Consider the following 12313-nt stretch of genomic DNA (forward strand, 5'->3'; position numbering starts at 1 on the left):
ATAGGTTTAGTAAATATTTTTAGAAACTTTTTATACAAAACAAAAAGTAACTAACTTTTTAAACAATTTTTTATATTTCCCATAAAAGTATTAAATTTTTTCTTTTAAAAATGGTCAAATAACAAATGCTCTAAAAGCACCCGTTAGTATGACCCTTAATTAAATAATATATTTTATTTTATATTGGCATAAACTATACAAAGTAACATAAGAGAAATATAATAATAACAATACTAAATGAAATTTTTGTTTATTTATTTATTTATTGATGAAATGGTATAGCATAAGAGATATGCAAACACACACAAAAAATACAAGGAATTTCCTGTGTTTTGACTACTGTATAGTGCATGAGCTGATTGATTTTAGAAATTCTCTAAGCTCATTTGCTAGATTTTGGAAGAGTCTAAATATAGATGAGAGATATATCTTTTTTTCAACAAGTTAGTGAGACTTTTCGTGCAATTCAACTAATTAATGCATTGTGTACTTCTCATGATTTAATGGACTCTCAAGCTAGCATTCCAAACTTATATACAAGGCTATTCACATTCTTAAAATTATTTATTTATTTTTTTACAAGATAGAATTCTACTCTAACATAATTTAACTGTATATGTGTGTGAAGCTCCCTCTTGGAGACTTGAACTCTGGTCCTTACCCCCTATACCCCACACCCCACAAGCACTTATATTTGTGTAGTGATCATCGCACCAAGAGTGTGTGATGCCTTGTTATGTCTTGTTAATTGCTGAAATGCCTTGTCATGTTCTTTAATGCACTGTCAGATTAAAGTTTGTATTAAAGTTTGTGCTATATATTTAAGAGTTAGATCTTTTTAGACATATATTACTGTCAATTTCTTTAAGGGCTTATTCCTTCTCCCCATGTGTATATGTGTTAAAAGTACTTAGTATTCTAAAAAAAAAAGAAGAAAAAAAAAAGTTCTTCAATCCACAACTCCGATATATTCTCCAAGAAAAAGTACATATAAACTTTCTTTTTTTTTGAGATGCATATACGTATAAACTTGGTCCATAAGTTGAGCTTGGTTATTTATTTATTTATATATATTTTATGTGAAAGGACGGTTTGTCATGCGAATATTATAAGTTATAATATTAAAGGTAAAATATTAGTACATACTACTTATTGTGCATGTGCATTTTTTGCATTGAAATAGTGACTACTCAAATTTTTTGAAATAATCATGATTTCAGTGTAAAAAGTGTGTATGCATATATAATTGTGTGCAATAAGTGGCGTGAATTGTGAAATAAACACCACCTTAACCTTAAATATAGAGAAAGGAAGGCGTTTAAAGTAAGGTCATTAATAGAAGAGAATCTAATTACTACAACGCAGTACTATAATTAATGGTGTGTAGTTTAGCAAAAAAAAAAAAAAAAATGGTGTATAAAGTATAAACTTTAATAAGGAGAGTTTTCTTCTTATTTATTTATTTTAAAATCAGGAGAGTTTTATTATTTCATTCATGGGCTAATAATAGTGGGTAAAATCTATTTTTCCCATTACATTCTTATGTTTGAATATTTTTTATTTTATTTTATTTTTTGATTTGTTCTTCTAGCGTTCTCCACTTAGTTGATCCGGTTTCATCAAAATTGTGAAATTGTTTTTCATATTTGGCCATGTAGGAGTTTAGTGTGAGTGTGAAGTCCATGTCAAGCAGTAGTGAAAAAGTGATGAGGGTCATTCTCGAGTCTAGTGTGAATGTGAAGTCCACTTCCAGAAATAGTGAAAAATAGTGAGACTAATTTATATATTTTAACCTATAACGAAATAAGTTTTTGAAATAGAGCATGAATGTCTATTAAATACCTCTTTGAAATGTTAACTTTCATAACAAAAATAGTATCAAAATAAGCGTTCACTCAACTTCCCAAATTACAAGTATGTAGTTGAATTCCAATGTGTAGTGATATTCCCAATTTAGCACTTCTATACCTAAATTTGGGACCAATTATTAGATGTGGGATAGAAATTTTTTTTACCTATTTCTCTTGGCAATTTAATTTTAACTTCTTTCCAACTCAATTTGTTAGGTAAGAGAATACTTTATTCTATATTTATGTTTTGCTTCCAACAAGAGAGAGAAATAAACATAAAGATCTTTATAAATATTTACGGTATGTTCCTTATGGTAGTTATGGATTATGATCAACAAACAGTATGAATTACAAGATATATTGGTCAAAATTTTATTATTACCTTATCACATGAAAATCATTTACCATAAGCTCATAACCAAATGGGGCATTAAGGTGATTGAAAATATGATAAAATTGGTTTAGTTAGGACGATATGGACTGAATGGTTTACTTGTCTAGAGTCAATCTTAGCATACCCTTTTGTCCTTGGCTAAATGGGTGACCCCACAAAAAATAAATGGGAAAACCCCAAGTTGGCTGAAAATTTCTTAGGATTTTTTTTTTTAATTTTTTATTTAAAGAAACAAAGTTTGTTTTTGTAAGCCCACATCCACTATAAGCCCAACCCAAAACCCACTACAAAAACAAAACTCCTTCGCTATAAAACCCCAAAACAATTTTACAAAACAGAAAGAAACTCCTCCAAGCTCCCAGAGCCAAGAATCAAAAAGAAGATTCTCTTTACTAGTTTCCCCAAAAATGGAAACTCTCTCTCTCTTTCACTCCCATTCACACACAACTTCCATTCTGTACACTTTTAAACCACTCACAACCACAAACCACGCCTTCCCTCTCTTCCTCCTCTCCTTCCCCCTTTCTCACTCCACTAATCACCTCTTCTCCTCTTCGCTTCATCTCCGCCGTCCATCCCCCCTTCGTCCTTGCCACGCGTCCGCCTCCCCGGGTCCTCCCCCAGACTCCGACCCGCCCACAGGTTCGGATTCACTCTTTAATAATTCTATTCAATTAGTTATTCATTAAAAAAAAAAATATATATTCTGTGCTGCCAAACGCTGCGTTAATTGATTTGTTTTGAGTTTTGTTATCTGAAGTAACAAAATTTAGGCTTTTTTAATTTTTAACCAAGTTGAAAGCATTAGTGGAAAATTGCCCCCCCCCCCCCAAAAAAATGCATTGGTTTAGACGATTATAAAAATTTAGTTATTCTGAGGATTTTGGGCTTTTGACTTACCCACATATGTAAGATATAAGCTCATATTACACATGGTGTGACTTTTTTCAATGTTACACTATTAATTAATAGCCTTCAATTGGATTTCCATGCTTGCAAAATTCGCAGATGATTAGACATCAGTCTATGAAAATATGTAAATTTCAAAAAAAAAAAAAAATTGGTACTTTAAAATTGTTCACAAAAATATGAGTTTATGGATTAGAAATTAAATAATTTTTGAGTAAAGTGTTTGATTAAATTGAAGTTTGGCGTGCATTTTAAAGAACAAAGAGAATGCCTAATCCAACACTTGAATTATGTTTTAGTTTTATTTTATTGGCTAGAGGCGAGTTCAAAGTGCTTTTCTTTAAAAAGGTACCCTACATTGTCAAAAATAAAAAATTAAAGTGGCGTAACGCTGAGTGCATTTTGTGGCATATGATATTTGGCCTCTAGTTTTTTTTTTTTTGGTACCAAAAAAGAAAAGAAGAGAGGAAAAAAGGGAATGAATCTTGAAAAAAAAACTTTATTAGGAATTGATACCAAGGCACGCTTTCCACGCCAAATGCATCAGTGTGGGGCTGCGTGTAGCACGCAGGTTGAAAGCGCCCGCCATTGTGAAATTTTTCCCGGAATTGAAAGTATTTTCCTTTGGCTTCACAATTAATAGTTTATTTTATTTTATTTTATTTTACACAAGCTCATTGTTATTTAGTTGGAAGGTCTGAGAAGCTCTTTTTTGTTTTCTCCAATTCCGTTAGAACTTGTCTTGTTTGAATCCAGATTTGCATATTGAAACCACCTTGAATTGATAACAACTCTGTAATTTGGTTAAAGAAAATAATGTTTAGCATTGAGTAACATCTGATTGTATGTACCAATGGCTCAATTATGGCTCTCATAGGTTTTAAATAAAGCAAAAAGTTGTACTATTTTACACACATGCTCATTCGACAACAGAGTCAGAACTATATCATCTATATTTGTTTGTGTCTATTTATTTGCTCAAGCATTGTTATGATCTCGAGTACTCTTTTGGAGGTGAGCTTGTGGTAGGTTGCAATTTGCTCCATGGATTTTTAAAACTTTTCCAATTATGTTCCTAGATCTGCTTGTACCATCTAAAGACTTTTGTGTTACAAGGAAGAATATCTTTGTATGTATTAATGATCTCTCTAGGCATAATGGATCTTAAATTTTTAACTTTGAACAAAGTAGTTGATTAGTGCAATGATACTTATAACAAATTTGATCAAACTAAAGATGCCATCACAGATTTTGGCGATGTGGTTCTTCTGCCTCAATTTTGGTGACGGTATTATCATCAATTTCGTCTTTGCCTAAATGAAAACATGGAGGATGAATTTGAAGATTTTAAAATTTAAGGGCCAAATGTGAACCAGTCGTGTAGTAAATAAGATTATTGTTTACCCCCCCCCCCGGCGGTGCCAAAGGCCAAAACCAAGAAGGAGCGGAGATGAACATTTCAAATTATGTTTATATATATATATGATGAATACTATGAATATTTTTATGTAATTCCTGTTTTAGATCCCATTAACAGTTTCTAAATGACTTCAGTTGTGTTAACCAGTGGACATTACACTGAGTGTACATGTCAAATTTTATTCAACTTGGTGGATCCCTGCCTTCCTAAAGTGAATATTATAATAAATGAACAAGTAAAGAGGAAAGGAAATTCTGGTTGAGAAGGAGCTCTCATTTGTATGTATTACTATAGCCTTTTTACTTATCAAAAGAACGAAGCTCTCATTCATTTGTATGTATACTATTAGGCTGCCTGTGGATCACAAATAAATGAGAGTGTTAAAGAGAGACATCGATTTGTGGATGGTATTTCCAAAATATTAACAAAATTGATGCATGTAAATGTATGATTCCCAGGTTGGGAACTGGGAAGTATTTGGTTGATGTCTTTTCCCCCCTTGGCTATTGTGGGATAAACCTCTTCCTCCCTCCTCTCTGTCCATTTTCCTCCTGTGTAACTAACTGTGTTCCATCTCCTTGTGAAATAAATATTTTCTCTCATGTAGTGGATTTTTTTTTTTTTAATACTCTTATGTAATGGTATTGGTTTAACTGTTAAAGATGTCGAAATTTTGTTTTTATAAATACTTAATGTTGTTTTTTTTAATAGAATGATGACTAGATGGCCTTGATGATATGAGCTTGTTAGATGTTGTAAATCATTTCTTTTTTGTATGGATAACGTTATAGTTATGTTTTTGAAGTGCCTGAAGTTTGGTACTCACTCAACTCTTTTCATCCTTTGGGAACAGGACTTGCAGCATCTTTGTCCAAATTTCAAGACAGAGTACAGATCTTCTTAGCAGTTCTTTTCTGGATGTCTTTATTCTTCTGGGCTTCAGCATGGGATGGGAGACCAAACAAGGGATCACGATTTAGAAGATAACCTAGTAAGCTTCCATCTTGTATATTATTAGGTTAGGGGAATAGGATTAGAATATACATCAAGCAGGAAGTATTTGATCTAGAAAAATGAATAAACTTGGGTGAGATTATAATATTAAATTTAAAATGCTGTAATTATTGCAGTCAATATGATAATTCATCAATGACTATTGGTTCTTTTTATGCTGCATGGAAAACATGACAAATAAACAGAGTTACTGACGTGTTTAAAATTTTATATTCTTGTGAAGCCAGCCCCTTAAAGCACATTAAAACAATGTGTTAAATTCACGGAGGTCCCTCAAGTTTGTAAGTTTTTCAATTTGGTTAAGCAAGCTCAAAGTTAGTATATTAATAGTAAAGTTTTTATGAAGTTATGTTTATAATGACCATTGATAATCCCCACTCCCCCATTGACCATGGAATTATCAACAAGGAGATGCCTTAAATGCTATTGCTTCTCTCCTAAACTCCTCTTTTTTCCCTCTTGGATAATTATTTATAAATAAATAAATAAAAGACCATGAATTGAAATTCATGTTTTTGGTCCCATCTTGTAATGAATTCTTATTCCAGATTTAACTTTGTCTGAGGACTTTTCTGAATGATGCCTTTGAATATTTGGGGCATGGTTATCCTAGAACGGCTATTAAGAATTTGTTAATTTTGTTTTAAGAGAATTGTCTAGAAGTTCATAAAAAATTTACAGAGAGCCAATTAATGTCACATTGTATTTTTCTATCGAAAAAATAAAGGAACCATTTGAGCTAAGTTAAATTCAAATGACAATTCTTGCTAAATTTTGTGAATGTGGAGGCTAGGCAGAAAGCAAAAGCAAAAGCAAAAGCAAAAGAGAAAAAGGGACTTTAAGAATCTAAAGGTTTGGCCAATAAAATTACCCTTAATTTTCTTACTGAAACCTTACAAAATAAGTTGTCAATGGAAAATCTCAATTTATCCATGATGAGAGGTAGCAACGAGCTACAGTTAGTGTCACACTAGAGTAAAAATATCATTCTCATGTTTTCGAGAATGTCTTAGAACAATTGTATAGCCATAGGGTGTAGGGACTAGTTTTTTTAGAGTTCTTACAATAGCTTCACCATGGAGTTATTAAAATTTTATCTATCAATGCAATAAGTGGTTTAGAGTTTTCCACATGATAAATGATAAATAATTAAATAGATACTAACACGATAATAATCAAGAATTTTCAAATATTGATGAATTCGTAAAATGTAATGCACCCATTTCAAAATGACTGGATAGGAGTTACCCAAAGAACTTAAAAAGATTTTAATCTAGGGTGTAGTATTTAATCTGCCTCAAGGTTGCAGCCACTCAAGTCATTTTAGGATTGAGATGAAGAGACTTGGACAAAATGTAGAGCCAGGATTAAAATCAAGAAAACATCCAAAGCTTATTCAATTTGAATAATCAGTATATTATGGAAAGCTTAGACAGTAAATTCCAATATTCTGAACTACAAATGCAATATGAATAAACTTGGATAAAAACCAGTAACTCCTAAAAAGATATTCGCACTGATTATTGACCGAGGCTTGGGGAGATATGTCTCCGTTGAGTTGTACTATGCCCAGAATATGGCTTAGGTTTAGCAAGATGACAGCAAAATTCTAACAAACTCCTTGCCTGTCCATTAATGTGTCTCATGCTTTGTATTTCAGCAGAGGTAGGATGCAAAACAAACCTAATAATTAAAAGAGCATGTTAATGAAAAGGTGACCCAAATAAAAACTTAAACCAAAAACATAAAAGATAGGTTTTATTTTTTATTTTATTTTTTTAAATTTAAAAGAGAGTTTAACTTATGACATCCGCTTCTAATAATTGTTTTTTATCATTAAACTAAAATAATTGGTTTTTAGTGTAGGTTGGGATCGAGCCTCAAATATCTTATTCAACAACAAGAGACTTTACTAGCTAAGCTAATTAGAACTCACACATAAAAGTTAGCTAGTAAGATAGCTAGTAGAGGAAAATAAGTGGATTTATCCAAAATAAGATAGCCATAGGTTTGCAACTAAACCATATAGCTATTATAATATGGATTCGATTTTTGAGGAACAAAAACAAGGGAAACAAAAAGAAAAAAAGAAAGAAAGAAAAGCAGTGCATAATTGGAGTAGATCAGCTTGTATGTGACATAGTGCATTTCTTGGGTTGGGTTTTCAGTTTTCAATGAACAGAACATGCTAGAGCCGCAACTTGTCATTTTCTTTTGAATAATTTTGCCCACTTGGAAAGTCAGTACGTGCTTGTTGGAGCCGGTTGAACTTATGGCCTGTTTGGATGGAGGGAGGAAAGAGGGGGAGGGGAGGAGAGTAGAATAGTGTTGGCTAAAAATAAACTAATTTTGTGTTAAATCTACTCTACTCTACTCTATTTTCCCTCCTTCCCTCTCAATCCAAATGGACCATTAATGTAAATGAGACAGACACTTGTAGACACTAGACAAACCTACAAACCCATAGAAAGAAAATGGTTAGGCATCCACCATCTTATTTGTTTGTAATTTGGTGTTTCATGTATGATGTATCTTACATACCCTATTGACAATTTGTTCATCAACCATGCTAGGTTACTTTCAGGATTACACCAAACCAAACCAAACCTACTTACAAAGGGCTTGTCTGGTATCGCCCTCTTCTTGTTTTTAATAAATATGATAGAAATTTAACTTAAGGTGTCAGATTCATAGCGATTGTTTTTTATCATTAGGTCAAGACATTAAAGTGGGATTTGAACTCCAAATTATTTATTCGACTACAAAATACTCTACCAGTGAAATTAACTAGAATCCACAATGAATACCTTGTCGTGTTTCTTTTCTAAGGTAATTAATTAAAAGGAAGAGGTATAGATGATATCCACCAAGCTTTACCTCTTAAGCCTACTTTAAAATATTCAGGCTACTTTTAATGGTCATGTTCTTTTTCCCCCTTCTTCAAGGGTATTTTGACTTTGATAACCGGAAGCTACTTATAATGGTGCTTTAAGGGCTGTTTTTTTTTTCATCACTTCTCACTCAATTTTTGTCACTCATCACTTAAAATACCTCAATTTCCTATACCCACCCGTTTGGCACCCATCACTTAGTTATGTTTTCAACCAAAAAACTTAAAAAATTGGGACCTATATATTGACCCAATGTCATTTCCTTTCTCTCTCCTTTTTTTTTTTTTTTCTTTTGACTCTCATCTTTCTCTGTGTCTCATCTTTCTCAGCCCCTTTATTCTGCCAAAACCCTCACAAACCCAGCCATTGTTAGCAAATCAAGGACCTGCAGTGCCTCCTCCACCATCACCCAACGCCGTCTTACCTAATGCGCATTTTAACCTAGCGCACCGATCTCCTCCACCATCACCTAGCGCACCGCCGATCCTTGTCGTACCTCGTGCGCATCATCATTTCCTTTTTCTTTCAATCCGTAGTGATTTGTATGGATATTGGATTTTTTATTTTTGATCATGGATTTTGGATTTTGGATTTCCTTAAAGGAATTATGGATTTTGATGTTAAATTGAAAGATGATGTTGATTGAATTGAAGTGGGTCTGACTTGATATGAATTGGATGGTGTTAATGTTAAATTGAATGTCAAAATTTGTTCCGATGCATGAAGATCATGTTGCATTTTTGAATGAAGGTATGATATTGGTTTTGGATATGAAGCCAGGTTTTGTAAAAAAAAAAAGAAGCAACCAAACCCAAAAACACTGTGAAAAGGAAAGAAAAGAAGAAGAAAAAAAAAAGATGAAGAAGACCAAGAAAGAAAAGAAGAAAAAAAGAAAAGAAAAAGAAGATGAAGAAGACCAGGAAAGAAAAGAAGAAGAAAAAAAAAAGATGAAGTAGACCAGATCAGTCCTAGCGTGAAAGGGAAAAGAAAAGAAGAAGAAGACGAAGAAGAAGACCAATGTGAAAGGGGAAAAAAAACAATAAAAGAAGAAGAAGAAGGAGAAGACCACCCAAACTCATCGAACCCAGTAAAAAAAAAAAGTCAAAAGTTGCGGCTGGACCTTTGACCTTGGGTTCCTTAATGTGTGTATTTACAAAAATGTCATCATAACTTTGTTTCCATAACTTGAAAACACCTAAAATGTATTTTTAGTTTTCATAACTCATCACTAAAAAATCAGAGAATTGAGTGATGAAAACAAAAACTGAAAACATCTCAAAACAAACCATTTAGCTATGGGACTCACATATTTTGAGTTATGGGTGATGGAAGCAGAGTTATGGAAGATGGAAACTAAGGGCCTGTTTGGTTTAGGGGTGTTTTGAGTGATATGATCCAAAACTCAATACTGAGTTATCAAAACACATGGGACCCACACAAAATTTTTTGTTTGGCTTAGTTTTCACCCCTTGTTTCCATAACTCATAACTCAATTATCTGATTTTTGAGTTATGGAAACTGAAAACACATTTTAGGTGTTTTCAGTTTCCAAAACTCAGGATATGTTTGATAACTGTTTTTTCCTTTTATTTTCTGTTTTCAAAAACAATTTTCTATTTTTGAAACTAAAAAACTTATTTGGCAACCTAAAATAGCTAGAAAACAAAAGCTGTTCTTAAAACTCAATTTGTGAAGGAAACTGAAAACATGCAAAAGACTGTTTTCAGTTTTTAATTTTTTAAAGTTAATGAAAATACGCATTTAATTTAATGAGTTAGCATTAAAGTTCAACTTCTAGTAACAACATATTTTAGTATTTTTTTTTATATTTTATTTTTCAAAAAACTATATATTTTTTTAATTTCAACTAACCAAACATGTTTTTCATTTCAAAAATACAAGAAAATTGTTTTTTCTTTATATTCTCAAAAACAAGTTTTTGAAAATAGAAAACAAAAAATGTTACCAAACATAACCTCAGTTTTCAATGGCAATTTTGTAATTAAATCTAAGTTTGAGCTGCAATGTCTGACCTTTTTTTTTTTTTTTTTTTTTTTGTGAACAAAGTAACGCAGAGCTGAGTTAAGGTGCCAAACAAGGCGGTTTGGGGAATTGAAGAATTTTAAGTGATGAGTGATGAGAATTGAGTGATGAGAATTGAGTGATGAAAATTGAGTGATGATAAAATTTAAACCAAACGGGCCCTAAAAATCCAAAAAGCCCCTTAGATTTGCACTATTATTCCTAAAAACAATTACAATTTGTTTTATACAGTAATGCTAGTAATTTTCCAGATTTCTATTCCAAATGGAGCATGTGTGTGTATATATATATATATATATATATATAAATGATGTATTAATTTTTGGACAAAGTTTGGTAACAAACTTAGTTGTAGTTTAAGGCTACAACTTCACTCAATATCTTTATATGAGATGTGAATTTTGACAAATTCATCATTAGATTACATTTTCTTCTTATCTCCTCTATGTTTGCAAAATTTTCAGAAGATCAAAAATAAAAAATTATGTCATCAATTAAATGTTTACATTTTTAGTTTTTGTAGTCTAAAATTATGGATAAAAAATATGCTTATAAATCAAATAGTAAATGAAATCCGAATTATGCATTAAAAAAATAAGTTTATAAATCAAATAGTAAATGAAATCCGATTAGCACGAAATTTTACATGTGTGTTAAAAATATAAAATATGCAATTTAACGGTTAGATTTCCAAAATAGAGAAATACTAATGAATGCCCTTAGGACATTGGTTAATAATTTATTTAAAAAACGTTTTTATGGGACAAGAAAAGAAAATTAATTTTTTGACAATTTTTTCATTTCCCATAAAAATGGTGTCAAATTTTTTTTAAATTAAATTGTTAACCAATGCCCTAAAAATATTCGTTAGCATGATCCTTCAAAATATGTAGTCATGTTAATTATTTAAGTGAGGGTTGCAACTTTAAATTATAGCTAATTTTATACTAAATTTGTCCTTAATTTTAAACATACAATAATAACAATAATTGCTTTAGTCTTGAATTTTTAAACATAAAATAATAAATATAAAATTAATATTATTTTTATTTATTATATTATGAATCAGTCATTATCATATCAATCCCTCCGTTGCTTTTATACATTGAAGCCGACATAGCACGTATATCCCATGTCTGTATATCCTAAAATCGTCATGGGCCGATCGATGACCCATCCAATTCCCATCACCAATCCAAAACTTTTTTTTTTTATAAATAAAATGATAATAATCCAAAACCAACTGACAAAATATAGGAATAATATTAGTAATATAACAAAAGTCACCATTTTGATTATACGACAAGTTGTTGTAAACAGTAGAGTTATGAACTCATCATGTAGATTCATAACCTCGTCATGCCGACAAGCTGTGAGTTTTGCTGTGGTGTTAATTATTTGATAAAAAAAAATTGTGTAATGCTATGTACACATAAAGTCTCACAATTTTTGTCATAACATATCGTCTGACAAGTTGTAAGTAATAAAAATGCGGACCTAGAACTTGATCTCTACTATTCACAAATGGTGAGTTGTGAACCGTAGAGTTATGAACACATGTAGATTCACAAATCACACCGTAAGGGTCTGCTTAGAGATGAACACGGCACCTGACTTGCTGGATTTACTAGGAGCATTGGGACAACTATCAGTTTTGTAGCTGAGTTGTGGGGCCTTAGAGATGGGTTATCATTATGCTGCAATCTTAATATACCCTCTCTTATTGTTGAGTTTGATGCCAAGGCAATTGTTGATATCTTTCAGAACCCAAATTATGAGATTAATACAATAT

At 31.6% G+C, this 12313-nt stretch overlaps 1 long non-coding RNA gene across 5 annotated transcripts; it reads left to right on the plus strand.

Annotated features, from left to right (window-relative positions):
* Nucleotides 1-2563: 2563 nt before the first annotated feature.
* On the plus strand, nt 2564-9279 carry LOC142633987 (uncharacterized). 5 transcript variants are annotated; one of them, XR_012844015.1, is made up of 4 exons: nt 2586-2886; nt 5427-5564; nt 5811-5868; nt 8808-9279. It is a non-coding gene; the product is annotated as an uncharacterized LOC142633987 (long non-coding RNA). The 5 variants fall into 5 exon arrangements; XR_012844016.1 differs by lacking the exon at nt 5811-5868; XR_012844013.1 differs by lacking the exon at nt 8808-9279 and having other exon boundaries at nt 5811-6418.
* Nucleotides 9280-12313: the final 3034 nt, after the last annotated feature.

The sequence above is a fragment of the Castanea sativa genome, chromosome 5 (assembly GCF_040712315.1).
Source record: "Castanea sativa cultivar Marrone di Chiusa Pesio chromosome 5, ASM4071231v1".
Taxonomy (NCBI): domain Eukaryota; kingdom Viridiplantae; phylum Streptophyta; class Magnoliopsida; order Fagales; family Fagaceae; genus Castanea; species Castanea sativa.